Below are 20,954 nucleotides of genomic sequence, written 5' to 3' on the forward strand. Positions count from 1 at the left end.
AAGAGTTGATGTCACAAGGATTCCTACTTGAAGTAGCCACACACCTTCCACATTTCAGCCACATGCACTTGTTCCTCCATCATTGCACCAACAACAACATTGCACATGCACTCCCTTTAATTAATTAACCCACATGCACCCTTTATTCTTTCATCATTCCAGCCACTCCACATCCCTCACCAAGAAATCATTCAACACATGCATCCATAATCATTTCTCCACACCAAAACCGTGCACATGCATTCCCCTTGTGCAATTCCATCATTCCACACCTCCATGGCAGCCACCAACCAACCTAGCTGTCATGTTTCCCCTTTAATCATTCAAACATTCACCCACATGCATTTCTAACCCACATGCACCCTAGATTCTAATCAGCCATTCACATTTAATCATTCATTCCCATCAGATTTCTAGCATATTCACATGCATTCCATCCTTTAAAACATTGCACATGCACTCCACATGCATTCATCCTAGCTGTCATGTTTCCCCTTTCATCATTCCCTCACATTCTTTAAATTAGCCAACACATGCATCCACCTTTCTCCCATCAGATTTCCAACATTGCACATGCATTCACTTAACCTAGCTGTCATGTTCCCTCTCCCATCCATTCATCTCCCTATAAAAACCATTCACACTCATTCACATTCATTCATACACATTTCATTGACTCTTCCATATTCCAGAAATTCGTCAAAACCTCTCCACACCCTTGCAGCAGCCACCAAAACACTTTTCTCCTCCATTGCAGCCACTCCAACCACTCCCCAAACCATTCACACCATCAAACTATCCTTAGACCTTGTGCTACAACGAAGAGGAAGATAAGAGTGCCTAAACGTTCATACAATTCAAGTTTGAGTTGTTGGAATGTTTAGGTGTTTCTTTGATTTCAATGTTTAATTTCAATACTCTTTGTTTTGTACGAATGAGGAATGGAAGAGAAGAGGGCCTAAACGTTCATACAATTCAAGTTTGAGTTGTTGGAATGTTTAGGTGTTTCTTTGATTCTCTTTGATTTGTACGTATGAGGAACTAAACCCCCCCTTGGCTAGGGGGGGATTCGAAATATATGTTTATGCTTGCATTTTGATTTGATTACTTCTAATTGCGTTTCATAAGTTGTGGATTCAATTTGTTTAACCGTTTGATTGATAACTTATTTATGTATGTTTATTGAGAATGCGCGCTTAATTTTCATGCATGAATATGACGCTAGAATATAAGTGAGTTTCACCTAATCGTTATGAACTTATATTCACAAGTAGTGGAGGTTGCTTATAAACAATCGCGTTAAAAGAATTCTTGGCATAAGTTTCATGCGTATTCCATAGTAACGAATGCCTCGTCAACACTTATAATTTTCATAGAGCGTAATGATTCTTGCTTGTGTCTCTATTATGCAATCATGTAGGGGACTTGTGGGGAATGTTTTGGGTTGTCGTATGCAATCATCCAATTCAATAACGTTAGGAAGATTTGAAGGTTAATTAGTGCATCACGGTTAACTTGGGGTGTTGAGAATTAATGGTTTATTGAAATGCAATTGGAAATCATTTTATTATGCAAGTATAACATGTATGGAGATGAACCCCTTAGCTAGTCTTCATTCCATTCATTAAATCAAATTCGTTTTATATTCTGCCTAGTTTATTAACTTGTTTCGTTATTTAAATTTTCGTCCAAAAATCAATCCCCCTTTACTTTATTGTCCAATTTAGTTAGAAAGTGTCTTAGTTTATGTTTCTAAGTGTTTTGATTCAATTTATTACACAAATTCGTCCAAATTCACCAAAGTGCTCAAAACTGCCCAGAAAGTGTTTTTAAGGCAGTTTTGAGTGTTTTGGGTGATGTTCGAGTCTTTTGGTTTGTTTTAGTGTTTTAAAGTTTAGTTTTGCATTCCTTGAGTCTAGTATAGTGTTTCATATTGTTATTTTACGTTTTTGAGTCAAATCCAAGTGGTTAACAATCCCTCCTAATCCCCGGTCCAGAACGATCCCTACTTATACATATACTACAATTTGACGAAAAGAGGGTTTAATTTGTGTGCGTATAAATCTCGCATCAGCTATCACCATGCATTCACATGCACTTGTTCCTCCATCATTCTGATGCGAAATTTATACGCACACAAATTAAACCCTCTTTTCGTCAAATTGTAGTATATGTATAAGTAGGGATCGTTCTAGACCGGGGATTAGGAGGGATTGTTAACCACTTGAATTTGACTCAAAAACGTAAAATAACAATATGAAACACTATACTAGACTCAAAGAATGCAAAACTAAACTTTAAAACACTAAAACAAACCAAAAGACTCAAAACAGCACCAAAACACTCAAAACTGCCTAAAAATCACTTTCTGGGCAGTTTTGAGCACCTTGAGTACTTTGGACGAATTTGAGAAACAAAATGAATCAAAACACTTATAAACACAAACTAAATGTATTTCTAACTAATCTAACACTTTAAAAGAAATGGGAGATTGGTTTTGAATGAAACTTGAAATAAAAACAGAAACTTGGAAACAAACAGATTGTAAATTAAAGCATAAGGAAATGAAGTAAACACAAGATGAATGAATCAACAACTAATAAAATAAGAGAGTACCAATGAAGATGAAGCTAGAGATTCGATTTCACCATTGCTAAGCCAAGTCCATGCTTGTTAAGTCAGATTATACTCATCCCTCTACTTATTGTTGATGTATATTTCCTTCCTAATGCAAGAATATATTTAGTATAATGGCATAAGCAAGGGTGTCGAATCCACAGGGACTAATTGGACCTATGTAACTACTTGTTTGCAAGAAATCTAAGAAATGAATCAAACTAGTCTAAATAGGCAGATTTGAATCAAACTAATCAAACTATGCAGATTTGTTGTTTTAACTTGAAAGCCTAAGAGAATGAAGTAAACACAAATCAATGAATCAACAACCAATATAATGAGATAGTATCAATGGAAATGAAACTAGGGATTCGATTTCACCATTGCTCAATTAAATCCATGTTTGTTAAGTTGGTTTATACTCATTCATCTACAAATTTCTTGAGTTTGTTTCACTTGGATATGATCAACCATATGATGTGTGGATTTGATCAAATGTCTATAATCTTGAACCTAATTGTGATGTGCAACTTTGGTTCATAATCTAGAGTATGTAATGCACAAGAAACGTTCACTAAACCAAAGGGAACACTTGGCAGGATGTTTGCCAATCTTTCCCTTCATTCATTCACAAATCCACCAATATTAGACATGATGTATGTTTTAATCTTGGCTAAATAACTTGTGGTTAACTCAAATGGCGATCAAGCATACAAATCAACCCACAAATTCACAATTATAACAGAGAATGAATCAAGAACTAGGTAGACAAACTGAGCATTCTAACTTAATTACATAGCAAACTTTGCAAGGTTACATCGAATCCCTAGAGGAAGCTTAGTTACAATTCATGTCTACAAAAGATTTAACATAAACATATGAAACATGAATGAACATAGAATTGATAAGAATGAACCCTTGAAGCCAAAACTGATGTTGAAGTCCTTGAAGAGTTCCTTGGTGTTGCTTCTCCAAATGTGGTGCGGATGAAGTAGATTGGTTTGGTTTGGATGGTTTCTGCCCTTAGGACAGAAATGGACAGAGAATGGAGTGAAGTAGGGGGGTTTTAGAGTGTGTAATGGACTGAAAATGAAGAAGGAACCTTGCGGATGGGAAAGGGGGAGAAAATGAGCAGTTTCTGTGAAAGGAAAAGAATGTAGAATGCAATGCAATGGAGAGGACGAATAGAGTGAATGATGGACAGAAAATGCAGCCAAATAGAGTGTGTGTGATCCCCCAACATTCAGATTGGATCTAACATTTGTTTAACTCAGATGGCAGAGCATAAATCAGATGGAATGATGGGTTTCTGAGTGTGATACCTGCAAAGCATGGACATGATCTGCAAGTGTGGTTTATTTAATCCAAAACACATGTGGAATGTCTGCAAGCATGAGTGGAATCTGCCAAAAGTGAATTGTTTGTACAAATTCTGGAAATGTGAAATGGGCACACGGCATGGGTAAAGGGATGAGTGAATTTCTGGAATAAAGGATGCAAGGAATGGACATAATCTGCAGGTATATGGATATTTAATCCAAGATACATGTGCAAAGTCTGCCACAAGGGAGTGGACAATCTGAAACTGTTAGAATAATCTGGAATTGGGTATGGAAGTGCACGGATTGGACATGAAAGAGATGGGAATGCAAAGGTGATGTGTAGAAATGTAATGGAGTGCACGGAATGGATGTTTGTGTTTGTTGGTGTCAAAATGGCTGAAATGAATTAAGTGATGGAAATGGGATTGTGAGGAATCTGATTTGGTGCTAGAATTGCATCAAATGATGGGATGATATGGGAACACACGGCCAAGGTTGTGACATGCATGTGAATGCATGTTTTGATGTTGAAACCACATAATCTGATTTCAATGCTTGCTTTGATTAGAATCACTCAATATGGCCGAATTGCACCATTTAACACTTCACATCATTTCTGGAATGTTTTTACTTCATTTGCTTTCCCTTTGATCTTAGTACACACTTGGCTGCACACTAACACAAAACAATGTAAAACGCAACTAGTTTAATCCAAAACATCACAAAGACGCCAAATAAGGGAGATATAGATGCATGCAAAATATGACTTATCAAATACCCCCAAACCTGGTTTTTGCTAGTCCTCGAGCAAACTTAAAACTAAAACACACAAAATACAAACATCTAACTAAACCACTTTCGCTGGCTAAATGATTGCACTGAGCATGTGCAACAAGCCTTTGAACCCCTAGGTGTCCCTAGTTGGAGGAGTTGTGTCTCCTGAGGGTTTACAGTGATGACACCCACAAACATTTACAAAATCTGCAAACAACTTGGTTAAAACATGCTTTAAACAAACTAATAAGAACCAATGAAGATTTTGTCATTCATTCAACTCAAAAGATTGCCACTTCAAAGAATCGTATCAATTGTAACGTATAAAGATATTTCTCCATGTCTTACGACTTCAAAGTCACCATACCCAAATGCTTAAGACAGAATTCGCCTCAACTCTACTCCTCACAGCTTCCACTCAAGTTTTAACTCAGATCTTAAGGTTTAGTCTCTCAACAACATATATGAGTGAAATTATGTAAAGGAAATCAAAATTCTCACATATGAAATCTGTAATGGAAGCACAGTTTCTGAGTAGATCTCATGAAATGAATCAAATGCTAAGAATATAGATAACACACACACTTACCATCACCCATGAATACATCCTCAATGATCAGCTAGGTCTTTCTCAAGATTGTAATGTAAGGCTTAGGTTATAGGTTACAAGAGAAGTGATATGAAATACTAGAGCTTGGGGCATACCAAAGTGTTCTTGAGGATAATGCTCTTCACTTGCATTTGTTTTCTTTCTTCTTTGTTTTTGGCATCCAGGCCCTATGTCTTATAATGAGGAGATTTGGAACTCGTATCCATTTTAATTCTCTTTTTTTTTTTTTTTTTTTTTTTTTTTTTTTTTTTTTTTTTTTTTTTTATAACCCCTTTTTTTTTTTAGAAGCATCTTCAACATAGGCGCCCTCGGTACATGCCACAATCTTGTTCTAAGCTCAATTTACCTTTAGTCTTCATCACCTTGGTATTCCCCAAATCATAAGGTATGGCTTATAATGGGCTAGAATGGGTAGAGTATGGTGTGGGTGATGAAAGACTTGGGCTAAAGTGTTTGGCTGCAACGAGGGTGAATGGAACACACAAATGGGTAGGATTTAAGCCTTTTAGTAGTTAAACATGCATAGCCTAACATCATCTCATTGAGTTCATTCACGAATGATACTAAACACATGGTATCTGCAAAGAGAGTAATTCTTAGTATCCAATCAAAATAGACGTAATGAGATCATTTAAAGTGAAATTGAAAGAAAGAGATAAGAGTAGAAACACTTTAAACCCTCTCAAAGAAGCAAATAGGCTCAAAATAACTCACTAGGGTAGTCTCCACTATTCTTCTTCCAGAATTTGAGTATGGTACCTCTATCATCATAATTTCAAGAGTTATAGCTTTATAAATGACAACAAGATGCAACTCTTTTCCATAGCAACCCAATCGTTTGTTTTCAAACATAGTCCTCATATACATTCGTATTAGCATGCAAAAACACTTTTAACCAAAACTAACACCTCAAATGGGCACAAACACAAAACAAAACTTCCAAACCACCCCCAAACCTAATCTAAACATTGTCCTCGATGTTTAAAATTGTATGCAATGTAAGTAGGCAAAGAAAATGGAATGGTAACAAAATAAACACAACATAAAGAAAGAACACAAACCACACTAGGTTGCCTCCTAGCAAGCGCTTTATTTAATGTCTAGGCAAGACATGGTAGTTTGTTCATGGTGTTGTAAACTCAAGAACATCCACGACTTGATACACTTGCTCTTCATCCACTTTATCCAAGTATGGTTTCAATCGCTGCCCATTGACTTTAAAAGAAGTGCCATTCTTCATGTTCTCTATCTCCACAGCTCCATGGGGAAATGTTTGCAAGACTTTGAATGGTCCCACCCACCTAGACTTCAATTTTCCTGGAAAAAGTCTCAAACGTGAGTCAAACAAAAGTACTTTCATACCTTGGTGAAACTCCTTCCTTAGGATGGCCTTGTCATGATAGAGCTTAGTCCGTTCCTTGTAGATTTTGGCATTCTCATATGCCTCATTTCTAAGCTCTTCCAACTCATTCAGTTGGAGCTTCCTTGCTACTCCAGCATCCTTGTAATCAAAGTTGAACTTCTTGATGGCCCAATATGCACGGTGTTCAAGCTCCATTGGCAAATGACAAGCTTTCCCAAACACAAGGCGATAAGGACTCATGCCAATGGGGGTCTTGTATGCTGTTCTATATGCCCATAGTGCATCATTTAACCTTAGTGACCAGTCTTTCCTTGTAGGGCTCACAGTCTTCATCAAAATATTCTTGATCTCCCTATTGCTAATCTCCACTTGTCCTGAGGTCTGAGGATGGTACGGGGTTGCCACTTTGTGGTTGATGTTGTACTTCTTCATCAAGGATTCAAAAGGTTTGTTGCAGAAATGGCTGCCACCACCACTAATAATAGCTCTTGGGGTTCCAAACCTACAAAAAATCACATCTTTAATAAAACTCAACACAACCTTATGATCATTAGTTCTTGTAGCAATGGCTTCAACCCATTTGGATACGTAATCCACTGCCACTAATATGTATAAGTAGCTGATGCGTGATTTATACGCACACAAATTAAACCCTCTTTTCGTCAAATTGTAGTAAGTATATAAGTAGGGATCGTTCTGGACCGGGGATTAGGAGGGATTGTTAATCACTTGGATTTGACTCAAAAACGTAAAAACGTAATAATAAACACTAAACTAGACTCAAAGAATGTAAAACTAAACTTTAAAACACTAAGACAAACCAAAGACTCAAAATGCTTTTAAAAACACAAACTAAAATGATTTCTAACTAAATTGACATTAAAGTAAAGGGGGATTTAAGTTTATACGAAATTAAATTAAATGAACAAATTAAAACAGAATGTAAATATGAAATTGATGAAATAGAATGGATGAATGCTAGCTAAGGGGGTCATCTCCACATATGTTACACTTGCATAATAAAATGATTTCCAATTGCGTTTCAATAAATCATTAATTCTCAACACTCCAAGTTAATTAGATCCGCTTAAATTAACCTTCAAATCTTCCTAACGTTATTGAATTGGATGATTGCATACGACAACCCAAAACATTCCCCACAAGTCCCCTACATGATTGCATAATAGAGATACAAGCAAGAATCATTACGCTCTATGAAGATTATAAGTTTTGACGAGGCATTCGTTACTATGGAATACGCATGAAACTTATGCCAAGAATTCGTTTAACGCGATTGTTTATAAGCAACCTCCACTACTTGTGAATATAAGTTCGTAACTATTAGGTGAAACTCACTTGTATTCTAGCGTCATATTCATGCAAGAAAATTAAGTGTGCACTCTCAATAAACATACATAAATAAGTTATCAATCAAACGGTTAAACAAATTGAATCCACAACTTATGAAACGCAATTAGAAGTAATCAAATCAAAATGCAAACATAAACATATATTTCGAATCACCCCCTAGCTAAGGGGGGGTTTAGTTCCTCATACAAAACAAAGAGAATTAAAATTAAACATTGAAATCAAAGAAACACCTAAACATTCCAACAACTCAAACTTGAATTGTATGAACGTTTAGGCCCTCTTCTCTTCCTCTTTATTGTAGCATAAGGTCTAAGGATAGTTGGTTTGGGGGAATGGAAGTGTGGAATGGAGTGAGGAGTGATGGAAATGGAAAGATGTTTTTTTGGATTCTAAGGGAGACTCACGGCTAAGAAAGAAAGGGATGTGTTTGTGGTGTGTTGTGTATGAAATGAGATGTCCATGAATGAATGAATGCAAGGGTATTTATAGGAGTAGTGGAGGGAACATATGGCTATGTCATTTGTAGGTGAAGTAGGTGGATGTTGTAGGTGAAGTAGGTGGATGTTGTAGGTGAAGTGGATGTTGTAGGTGAAGTAGGTGGATGTTGTAGGTGAAGTAGGTGGATGTTGTAGGTGAAGTGGATGTTGTAGGTGAAGTAGGTGGATGTTGTAGGTGAAGTGGATGTTGTAGGTGAAGTAGGTGGATGTTGTAGGTGAAGTAGGTGGATGATATGTTAAGTGATAAGTGATAAGTGATATGATATGTGGTTATGATATGATAAGTGGTTAAGTGGTGATGATAAGTGATAAGTGATTAAGTGATATGATATGTGGTGATGATAAGTGATAAGTGCATGTGGGTTAACTAATGAAGGAAATGCATGTGCAATGACAATGTGTTAGAATGGATGTGTGTTATGCATGGCATGATTGGGATTAGGAAAGGTTTAAATGTCCTAAAACTAAAGAGAACAAGGTTCCAACACTTTGGCTCCAATTAGGTCTTCAATTTCGTCCAACACTTTGGCTTCAAGCATAAGCTATCCGTCCTTAGCCCAAAAGTGCTCCAAAAGTCTCCAAAATGCATCTTTTTGCTCCTTTACCCCTTTGGACCTACAAACACACGAAAATAGCTTAAAGTACTAAAATAACTAAAGAAACATAACGTAAATGCACGAGAACAAGCCATTTAAGTCGCATGAATATGCTCCTATCAAATACCCCCACACTTATCTTTTGCTAGTCCTCGAGCAAAACAGAAAGAAAAACAAAACAAAACCAAACGAAACAAAACAAGTAAAACACAACCTAAACCTTCCAACAACCGTCTTAGGGATTTCCAAAGCACATGACAAGTTAAAAATCATCATTCCCACAGATTTTTGCCATCATTACACTTAAGTACATTCTTAATCATAGTCACCACATACTAGTTCACAATTAAGCATTTAAAACACATTTCGAATGTAGTAACATGCCTTAGAGAAATTGCTCAAATCCTTACAAGATATGCACTCGTTTTTCACAAAGATTTTCTGACTACACACCCTACACTAGTTATATGTGAGAAGATTGATGTAAACATGTAGACGAACACTCACATATGTTATAACAAGGAAAGCATTTTCTGGATTTACGATAATGACATGAATATGATCTCATGAATGGAATGCTACTACTTAGAATGAGAACCAGTGATTCCATAAGCTCATATCAATTTCAAACTCCACATTATTGAACACATAACGATCAAGATAGAAGTCAAAGGGGTGTAACGGGGCTAAAGGTATTTGGCTAACAAAGAAGGTATATGGAAAACAAAGGTTCTTAAAGAAATAGCAAGCAAAGCATTTGAATTAACGTAGAATTCACTTTTGAATGAAAACTCAACTTTTGAACAACAAGGGGGAACAAGCTCTTTTTTTTTTTTTTCTTTCTTTTTTTTTCTCTTCTTTTCTGTTTTTCTTTTTCATATGTTTTTCACAATTTTTTTTTTTTCTTTTCTTTTGACTCTCAAAACATACAAACTTAAGAACAAACTTTTACTCCCCCACACTCATTTTCTTGCAAAATGTACTCAAAAGGAATTCATTTAAGTCATGCTCACTATCTTTTAAGAACAAGGGTACGGATGGTCCTAATGTAGGCTAGGTAAGGGGTGATATGGTTAGCAAAGAAAATAGGTTAAACGAGGCTCAACGGTGTTAAGACTTACAATATATACGAAATATGGGAAGTAAGGCTATTTGGCTATGGTGGCAACTACACAACTTCATCTTGATATATGTTATGCAACTCAATATCATGCTTTGAATGAAACGGATATAAGTTCTAGCATTTAGTTCTATCATGATACAATTGCATTCTAAGTAGCAACCAAGCAAGGATTAATGAGATCATTCAACAACTTTAGAAAACAAAGAATCACAGAAAATAACTCTCCAAAGAAGGTAATGGCTCGAGTCTCACAGGGTTGTAGCGTTTGTTTGAGTTCCTTCCTTCAAGCATGTTACAAAAACGAATTTTTCTTTTATGATTGCATGTGAAGTCATACATTATAACCATAACTAAGCATAAACCAAGAGTAAATCAAACTTTTCTCTATGTTTATAACTCTTTTTAACAGTCATGCAATTACAAACCAAATCCTTATCATTGTGTTGGAAGGTACCCTAAGACACAAACTCACAAAAACGACTCAAAACACTCTTTTTAGGCTTTTCAAAACAATTTTTCAAATTTTTATGTGCTTTTCGGAGTTATAAAAACAAAACATACTAAAACACTCTAAAACAACTTAAAAACACCTTAAAACAGCAAGGAACAACATTTGAAGTTATGGGTGATAAAATCCCACGAATTTGCATTAACAACATTAGTTACCCCCCCCACACTTAAATCAAACATTGTCCTCAATGTTTTAAGCATAGATTCACACAAAACATAAGTAAACACACAAACAACAACTAAACATACTAAACATGGCAGAATGTAATTAACAAAGAGAAGAGTTTAGGGACGCAAATCTGGTTATGGAGTGTAAATTCCCTCTTCTCTTTGTTGATTGCATTGAGGCTTGATCTTGATGATTCCACAGGCTTACTCTCGAACTGGTTTCCGCCCATCATTGATTTTCCTTTGTGCTACTTCTTGAACTGGGCAGCAGGATGGTTCTTTTGGTCTCCTCCGAAGGTCTGAGCTTACTCCTTTGGTCTGTTTCTTTGTTCAATCTTTCCAATTCGTATTAAAAAGGGTTGGAGGATAACTCAGCCTAAGTTTGTCTCCACATGCTTCAATGTATCATTTTCACTTGCCTTACTCGCTCCCCTTTGCAGAAGTGGTCCCTTCTCTGGAAGTGTATCAACCGTTGAAGATGACTACTCGAGAGCAACGCTAGGTAAGCAATCAGGAATAGATTCCAGGCAGTTGGCTCCAGATCGGAAGACTGACTCCAAGTGCCGGCTGATTGCTTCTTTTACTTTGCCATGCGAGTAAGAACAAGGACAAAGAAAAAGACAGGGAAAGAGCATGATATGAGATACTTTTGCTTTTGACCTTGATGATATGAGATACCTTTGCTTTGAAGAAGCGGTGAATGAATCAGCACATGCTTCAATCCGCCGTTTCCTCCTGGGTCATATGTACTCCAGGCATCTGGTATCATCTTTGGGGAAGAAGAAAGAATTGAGTATTTTGAAAGGCTTTGCTGGGAGTGCGCCCTCAGAGGTGAGGGAGAGTTGGGCATTTTCTTCAGGTTTGCCCTGCCATAAAAGACGAAGGTCGACATATATAGAGATAATATCAAGTGGTGGTACTTTTTACCCTTGTCGACAAACGTTTTGATCCCGCAATTCCGGCTTTTTGAAATAGTGGCGCCTCTTCGATCTTTGAATACGCCTCTTCGATTTCTGAGCAGGCGCCCCTTCGATTTTTGAACGACGCCCCTTCGCTTTCTGAACGACACGTGGTAGTGCAGATGCGGCTCCTTTTGACAAAGCTGCTCGCGTCTTCTGAAAAGCAGAGAAAGCGTCGCCGAACTTTGCGCTTGTCGGCTAAAGATGTGTAGTTGCGATGATGGCCTCCACGTGTTGTCAGCTTTGTCAGAAATCTTTTGACAAAGTTGAACGCGTTTTCTGAAAAGCCGAGGGAGCGTCGCCTAAATTACGCCGGAAATTCCGGCTTCTTGAATCGGTGGACGCTTCGCCTTGGCTTTTTATAGATCTATCGATCACCACAACAAACACACTCTGAAGATTTCCCATTCTTGAAAATCGACTCCGGCCCTTTGAAATTTAACTCCATCCCTTCTCTTTGAACACTTTTGAAAAAATGGCAAACTCATCGAACCTTAGCTTGGAATTGAGCCTTAGCAGTGATACGGCCGCGCCGCGTCAAGGTAACGTATGGCGCCCTTCTTTCTTTTCTTCTAACGGTCCTCTCACAGGTGAAGACTCCTTGATGCAGGACGCCACAACAGCTACAATAGTAGCTAGGAACCTCCTCACTCCAAAAGATAGTAGGCTGCTGTCAGGACGGTCCGATGAGTTGGCCGTTCAAGAGTCCCTCGCACTTAGTGTTCAGTGTGCGAGTTCTGTGTCCAACATGGGCCAACGCCTGCTTGCCCGCTCCCGTCAGGTGGAATCATTGATGGCAGAGGTGGAAAGTCTCAAGCAGGAGATCCAGCAGCTTAAGTATGAGAATAGAAGTTTGCATGTGCTTGCAAATAACTATTCGTCGGGCATGAAGAGGAAGCTTGATGAGCTGCAAGAATCTGAGGGTCGAATTCACAATGACCGTCAAAGGCTTGCGTCTTATCTCCAAAGGCACCTTTTTCCTGGGTCATCCAGTGCTTGGCCAAGTATTGAGGCCTGGAATGCTCTAGCTCCGATGCCTCCCGCTCCGATGGCTTCCGCTCCGATGCCTCCCGCTTCTATGCCTCCCGCTTCTGCGCCTTCCGCTTCTGCGCCTCGTAGTGGGGCTTCACGTAAATAACCTTTGTGAAGCTCCACCTTTCTCCATGTTAAGTATCTTTTTTTTTTTTTTTTTTTTTTTTTTTTTTTTTTTTTACATAAATAAAATCAAACGGCATGGAATTTATCTTTGAATGGGCGGTGATACTTGAAATGATCCGGTAATAGTTTAAATTCCAGATTGGGTGCCTGAATCATTAACCACATGTTAGTATAAAAGAAAATTGAAATTCGGGGAGGCGGCTTACCTGTATGCTCCAAAATGAACTCCAGAATAAACACCCCTTCGAAAGTTATGACTTGTCCCGTGTCATAAAATCCAACTTCCTTGGGAATTGTGGTTTCAAATATGTCCTTTTTTATGCCTTCTACATCTTCTCCAGCCACTACCTTCTCTTGAATCATTCTTCTTGGTGTACAAAGTCCTTTGAAGAATTCAACACCATCTAAAACTTGCTGTGTTGCACCAAGAATTTGAATAGCATTTTGCTCCTTTGGGAAGGCTTCCACGATGTCCTTTTTACTCTCTTCTTGGTTGGGAATCAAAAACCTGCTAGGAAAAGGGACATTGGGTGGAATAACATCAGAATAACATGGAATTGGGACGTCCTTACTGGTGGTGGGTGGTTTAGAGGGCTTAGGGGGCTGCGGCAAGGGTTGTTCTACCCTTGCCGTGTGCATGTCTTCTTCCTCCTCCTCAATTAGCAGCTCTTCATCCACTTCTAGGCTATGTTTGGACATTTTTAGGTCAGCTCCAACCTCCATAGCACTTCCCAAAGTGATAGCATTATGGATTTCAAAATCTTCCTTCGAGTTTTCAATAGTTGAGTTGGAAAGTTCACTTTGCTCTTGAATTTGTTTCATGAACTCCATAATCTGCCCAAATTGCTCGTCCAATTTACCCAACTTCTTGTCTTGATTTTGTTCGTCTTGCGTCAAAGAGGTTAGTAATTGAAAATTTTTATCATTATCCATGGACATACTTGAACTTGATTGGAATTGTTGTGGGGGAGGTTGTGGTGGCTGCATAGGTGTTGTATTGAACTCCTCATATGGTTGCCAATATGCTTCTTGTTGAGCCTCCTTGGCTTGATTTTGTGACCCATGCGCCAAAGAATTTATTTCATTAAGAATTTGAATATAATCTATTGGCGAACTTGAATTTAATTGAGCATATTGCATATGAAGTTGTGGTGGCTGCATAGGTCTTAAATAGAACTCCTCATATGGTTGCCAATATGCTTCACGTTGAACTTGTTGATCTTCCCACCATATAGAGTTTGAATGATCCCTCCAATCTCTTTGTGGACATTGATTGGCTTGAAATCCTTGCCTATATGAAGCACCAAATGTAGGGACACTCTGCATTGTGGTCCTTTCGGCATACGGCAACAATTTAGAAGTAAGATTTGCCAATTGAGCTTGAATGCTAGCAAAATCCATATCTTACTTCTCTAGTACCTAAAATCAAAGAAAGAGAACTAAATCAAATATCAAAAGTAACAACAAACAAAGAAAACAACACTAAGTTAGAAACTAAAACGAAAACAACTAAACCAAAAAAAAGAAAAGAACCAAGGGATTAGCAAAGTTGCTAATCCCCGGCAACGGCGCCAAAATTTGATGCGTGATTTATACGCACACAAATTAAACCCTCTTTTCGTCAAATTGTAGTAAGTATATAAGTAGGGATCGTTCTGGACCGGGGATTAGGAGGGATTGTTAATCACTTGGATTTGACTCAAAAACGTAAAAACGTAATAATAAACACTAAACTAGACTCAAAGAATGTAAAACTAAACTTTAAAACACTAAGACAAACCAAAGACTCAAAATGCTTTTAAAAACACAAACTAAAATGATTTCTAACTAAATTGACATTAAAGTAAAGGGGGATTTAAGTTTATACGAAATTAAATTAAATGAACAAATTAAAACAGAATGTAAATATGAAATTGATGAAATAGAATGGATGAATGCTAGCTAAGGGGGTCATCTCCACATATGTTACACTTGCATAATAAAATGATTTCCAATTGCGTTTCAATAAATCATTAATTCTCAACACTCCAAGTTAATTAGATCCGCTTAAATTAACCTTCAAATCTTCCTAACGTTATTGAATTGGATGATTGCATACGACAACCCAAAACATTCCCCACAAGTCCCCTACATGATTGCATAATAGAGATACAAGCAAGAATCATTACGCTCTATGAAGATTATAAGTTTTGACGAGGCATTTGTTACTATGGAATACGCATGAAACTTATGCCAAGAATTCGTTTAACGCGATTGTTTATAAGCAACCTCCACTACTTGTGAATATAAGTTCGTAACTATTAGGTGAAACTCACTTGTATTCTAGCGTCATATTCATGCATGAAAATTAAGTGTGCACTCTCAATAAACATACATAAATAAGTTATCAATCAAACGGTTAAACAAATTGAATCCACAACTTATGAAACGCAATTAGAAGTAATCAAATCAAAATGCAAACATAAACATATATTTCGAATCACCCCCTAGCTAAGGGGGGGTTTAGTTCCTCATACAAAACAAAGAGAATTAAAATTAAACATTGAAATCAAAGAAACACCTAAACATTCCAACAACTCAAACTTGAATTGTATGAACGTTTAGGCCCTCTTCTCTTCCTCTTTATTGTAGCATAAGGTCTAAGGATAGTTGGTTTGGGGGAATGGAAGTGTGGAATGGAGTGAGGAGTGATGGAAATGGAAAGATGTTTTTTTGGATTCTAAGGGAGACTCACGGCTAAGAAAGAAAGGGATGTGTTTGTGGTGTGTTGTGTATGAAATGAGATGTCCATGAATGAATGAATGCAAGGGTATTTATAGGAGTAGTGGAGGGAACATATGGCTATGTCATTTGTAGGTGAAGTAGGTGGATGTTGTAGGTGAAGTAGGTGGATGTTGTAGGTGAAGTGGATGTTGTAGGTGAAGTAGGTGGATGTTGTAGGTGAAGTAGGTGGATGATATGTTAAGTGATAAGTGATAAGTGATATGATATGTGGTTATGATATGATAAGTGGTTAAGTGGTGATGATAAGTGATAAGTGATTAAGTGATATGATATGTGGTGATGATAAGTGATAAGTGCATGTGGGTTAACTAATGAAGGAAATGCATGTGCAATGACAATGTGTTAGAATGGATGTGTGTTATGCATGGCATGATTGGGATTAGGAAAGGTTTAAATGTCCTAAAACTAAAGAGAACAAGGTTCCAACACTTTGGCTCCAATTAGGTCTTCAATTTCGTCCAACACTTTGGCTTCAAGCATAAGCTATCCGTCCTTAGCCCAAAAGTGCTCCAAAAGTCTCCAAAATGCATCTTTTTGCTCCTTTAGCCCTTTGGACCTACAAACACACGAAAATAGCTTAAAGTACTAAAATAACTAAAGAAACATAACGTAAATGCACGAGAACAAGCCATTTAAGTCGCATGAATATGCTCCTATCAGTAGCCAAAAGAGGATGGAAATGGTCCCATGAAGGCAATTCCCCAAACATCAAAGAGTTCCACCACCAAAATGTTGTTCAATGGCATCTCATTTCTTCGGCTAATGTTCCCCATTTTCTGGCACCTATCACATTTAGAGCAAAAATCAAAAGCATCTTTGAATAAAGTAGGCCAAAAGAAACCAGATTGTAAAACCTTTAGAGATGTCTTTTTGGCACCAAAATGGCCTCCACATGCCAATGTGTGGCTAAATGTTAGGATGCTTTGTTGCTCACTCTCTGGGACACATCTCCTAATGATTTGATCAGGGCAATATTTAAACAAATATGGTTCGTCCCAAACGTAGTGCTTTACCATGGCAAGGAACTTCTTTCTTTCCTGAAAAGAAAGGTCATTTCTCATTATATCACAAGCAAGATAATTCACAAAGTCCGCATACCATGGTTCTTTTTCTTGAACAACAAAAAGTTGCTCATCTGGAAATGATTCATTTAGGGGCAAAGGTTGTCCAACTCCATGGTTTTCATTAAGCCTGGACAAATGGTCAGCCACAACATTATCACTGCCCTTCTTATCTCGAATTTCCAAGTCAAACTCTTGTAGCAAGAGTATCCATCTAATCAAGCGTGGTTTAGCATCCTTCTTTGTCATCAAATACCTAATGGCTGTATGATCAGAAAACACAATAACTTTAGATCCCACAAGATATGACCTAAACTTTTCTAAGGCAAAAACAACAGCAAGCAACTCCTTTTCAGTTGTGGAATAGTTAAGTTGAGCATCATGCAGAGTCCGGCTTGCATAGTAGATCACATGTGGAAGCTTGTTCACCCTTTGCCCTAAAACTGCACCAATAGCATAGTCAGAGGCATCACACATCAATTCAAAAGGCAAAGACCAATCTGGTGCCATAATAATAGGAGCCGAGGTTAGTTCATTTTTCAAAGTATTGAATGCATCCATACAAGCCTTATTAAAATGAAATGCAACATCTTTAGCTAACAGATTGCATAATGGACGAGTGATCATTGAAAAGTTCTTAATGAAACGACGATAAAAACCCGCATGGCCCAAAAAACTTCTTACTCCCTTCACAGTGGTGGGGGCTACCATATTGGTGATGACGTCAATTTTAGCTTTGTCCACCTCCATTCCTTTGCTAGAGATTACATGCCCCAACACAATTCCTTGTTTCACCATAAATTGGCACTTCTCCCAATTGAGGACCAAATTTGTTTCCTGACATCTTTGAAGTACTAACGATAGATGGTTAAGACATTCATCAAAAGAGGAACCAAACACTGAGAAGTCATCCATAAATACCTCAATGAACCTTTCTACCATGTCAGAGAAGATGGCCAACATGCATCTTTGGAATGTTGCCGGAGCATTGCAAAGTCCAAAAGGCATTCTCCGGTATGCAAATGTGCCAAAGGGGCAAGTAAAGGTTGTTTTCTCTTGATCCTCCGGAGCGATTGCAATTTGATTGTAACCTGAGTAACCATCCAGAAAACAATAATGTGAGTAAACTGCCAATCTCTCAAGCATTTGATCTATGAAAGGCATAGGAAAGTAATCTTTTCTAGTGCTAGAATTCAACTTCCTGTAATCGGTGCAAACACGCCAACTGGTCGTGGGCTTTGTGGCCACAAGCTCATTGTTTTCATTCCTCATCACAGTGATTCCCACCTTCTTAGGCACCACCTGAATAGCACTCACCCATTTGCTATCAGAAATGGGATATATGATCCCCACATCTAACAATTTCAACACCTCATTCCTAACAACTTCCTTCATGTGTGGATTGAGCCTTCTTTGTGGCTCACGGCTTGTTTTTGCTCCTTCCTCCAAAAGGATCCTATGCATGCACATGGTAGGGCTTATTCCCTTGATATCTGCAATAGACCAACCAAAAGCTAATTTAAACTCTTTTAACACCCTAATTAGTTAATCTTCTTCAATTGGGGTGAGATCAGAAGCTATGATAACTGGAAGAGTTTCAAAATCAGCTAGATATGCATATTTTAGATGTGGTGGAAGTGGCTTAAGTTCAAGTTTTGGTGCCTTAACAGTGGAAGGAGTTAGATGTGATATTGATGATTCTAAAGGCTCAAAACGAGGTGAAACATTCAAAGGATACAATGCCAATGCTTCCAAGGCAGCTACTTCTTCCATGAGTGCATCTTCTTCATCAAACTCATCTTGAGATTGACTCAAAACAGTTTGTAAGTGTTCATTCGATTGTGCCTGCAAGAACTTAGAGAATACAAGTGAATCAAGCACATCAATGGCATAACAATCAAGAGATGAAGAAGGATGAGCAAGAGATTCAAACACTTTGAATTGAACTGTCTCTCCTAACACTGTCATAGTGAGGAGTCCATTTTGCACATCAATGATGGTCTTGGCTGTGGCCATGAAGGGTCTCCCAAGCAATATTGGCAACTCACGATCATGTATAGGAGCTTCTTCCATGTCCAACACTACAAAATCTGCAGGCAAGATTAGTTTATCAACTTGAACTAGAATATCTTCTACTATACCTCTTGGATATTTAACTGATCTGTCTGCAAGTTGTAATGAAATGGTGGTGGCTTTCAAATCTCCCAAACCTAGTTGAAGGTACACTGAATAAGGCATTAAGTTGATGCTAGCACCCAAATCAAGCATCGCTTTCTCTACTTTCTTGTCCCCTATGGTGATGTTGATAGAGAAATTTCCTGGATCCTTGAGCTTTGGTGGAAGTTTTCTTTGCAAAACTGCACTCACATTCTCAGACACTACTACCTTCTCATGTGGTCCATACTTCCTTTTGTAGCTGTTTAACTCCTTGAAGAACTTCCCATATGCCGGCATGTTCCTAATGACATCAAGCAAAGGTAAGTTAACATTCACTTTGCTTAGTATATCAAAAATTTCCTTAAATGACTTATCCTGCTTGCTCTTGGCAAGTCTTCCAGGGAATGGTATTGGTGGAGTGTATGGTTTCTCGGCCTTGTGAAGATTTGGTGCTTCAAATGAGGAAGTGGCATGGCTTGGTTCCTCAATTGATTTCTCATTGTCTCCTTGAGTGACACCTGCATTCACATGATCATATTCATTAGTAACTTCATTGCCAACTCTATTATCAATAACCTTACCACTTCTAAGTGTAGTGATTGCTTTGGCTTGCTCTTGGTTCCTTTGGAGTATCACGGGTTGGCTTGGAAACTTCCCAACCTCTCTTTGGTTCAAGGCATCTGCAATCTGCCCCAATTGTGTCTCCATTTTGGTTAGGGCTGCTGAATGTTGTTGGAGAGTGCTATTTGTGGAATGTTGGAATTGCAACGTGTTTTGGGCTAACAACTTAACCGTATCCTCTAGACTAGGGGTAGGTTTTGGTTGGAAATTTTGGATTGGATTGTTGTTCTTCCATGAAAAGTTGGGATGATCTCTCCAACTCGGGTTATATGTGTTGGAATACATATCATTCCTTGGTCTTTGGTTGTAAGAATTCATGAGGTTCACTTGTTCTTGAACATACTCGGGGTAAGCTTCCCTAGATGGACATTGGTGAGTAGGATGGCTTGGTATGTTGCAAATGGCACACACTTCATTTGCTTTTGGCACCATGTTGAGCACGGATTCAAGCATCCTTTCTAGGTTAGCTACCTGCAACAAAAGCTCATGATTAGAACTTGTTTCATAAACTCCAACTTTCTTACCCCTTAAATCTTTGTGTTGAGCATTAGACCCCAACATCTCATAAATGTTATATGACTCTTGAGCATTCTTTTTCTTCAATGCTCCACCTGCTGCATTATCAACAGTTGATTGACAATTTTGGGTTAGTCCATCATAGAAAATTTGCATTTGTAAATGAAAAGGTAACCCATGGTGTGGACATTGTATCAAGAGGCCTTTAAAACGCTCCCAACACTCATTGAAAGGTTCACCATCATCTTGTTTGAAGTTGAAGATTTGTCCCCTTAATGTGGCTGTCTTTTGAGTGGAGAAGAACTTCTCCAAGAACTTCTTAGCCACGGCATCCCATGTAGTGAGGGAACCTGGTGTTAGAGTCATCAACCAACTCTTGGCCCTATCTTTCAAGGTGTAAGGAAACACTCTCATCCTCAAATTTGCTTCACTTACTCCCTGCAAAGGTAAACCACTCACAACATTGTAAAACTCTTTAATATGAGCTAAAGGGTCTTCATTAGGTAAGCCATAAAATGAAGGAAACATATGGAAATGTGAAGATTTGAGATCATAGTTTCTAGCTTCTGTGGGCAGCAAGATGCATGAAGGTGAATTTGGTATGATTGGTTGAGCAAAGTCCTCCAAAGCTCGAAGCTCATCTAGGTTGCCCGCCATCTCTTCCTCTCTTTCCCAATCAACTTGCTCAGATCCTTTACTTGTTGAACTAGGTGAAGTCCTTTCCTCTTCCTCACAGATTAGGGATGAA

At 38.1% G+C, this 20,954-nt stretch overlaps 1 non-coding gene across 1 annotated transcript; it reads left to right on the plus strand.

Moving 5' to 3' along the window:
- The first annotated feature begins 20,378 nt into the window (after positions 1 to 20,378).
- On the plus strand, positions 20,379 to 20,489 carry LOC148698560 (small nucleolar RNA R71). Its single transcript, XR_015960243.1, has one exon. It is a non-coding gene; the product is annotated as a small nucleolar RNA R71 (small nucleolar RNA).
- The last annotated feature ends 465 nt before the right edge of the window (positions 20,490 to 20,954 follow it).

Source organism: Pyrus communis, chromosome 2 (assembly GCF_041283825.1).
Source record: "Pyrus communis isolate YQ-2024b chromosome 2, ASM4128382v1, whole genome shotgun sequence".
Classification (NCBI taxonomy): Eukaryota; Viridiplantae; Streptophyta; class Magnoliopsida; order Rosales; family Rosaceae; genus Pyrus; species Pyrus communis.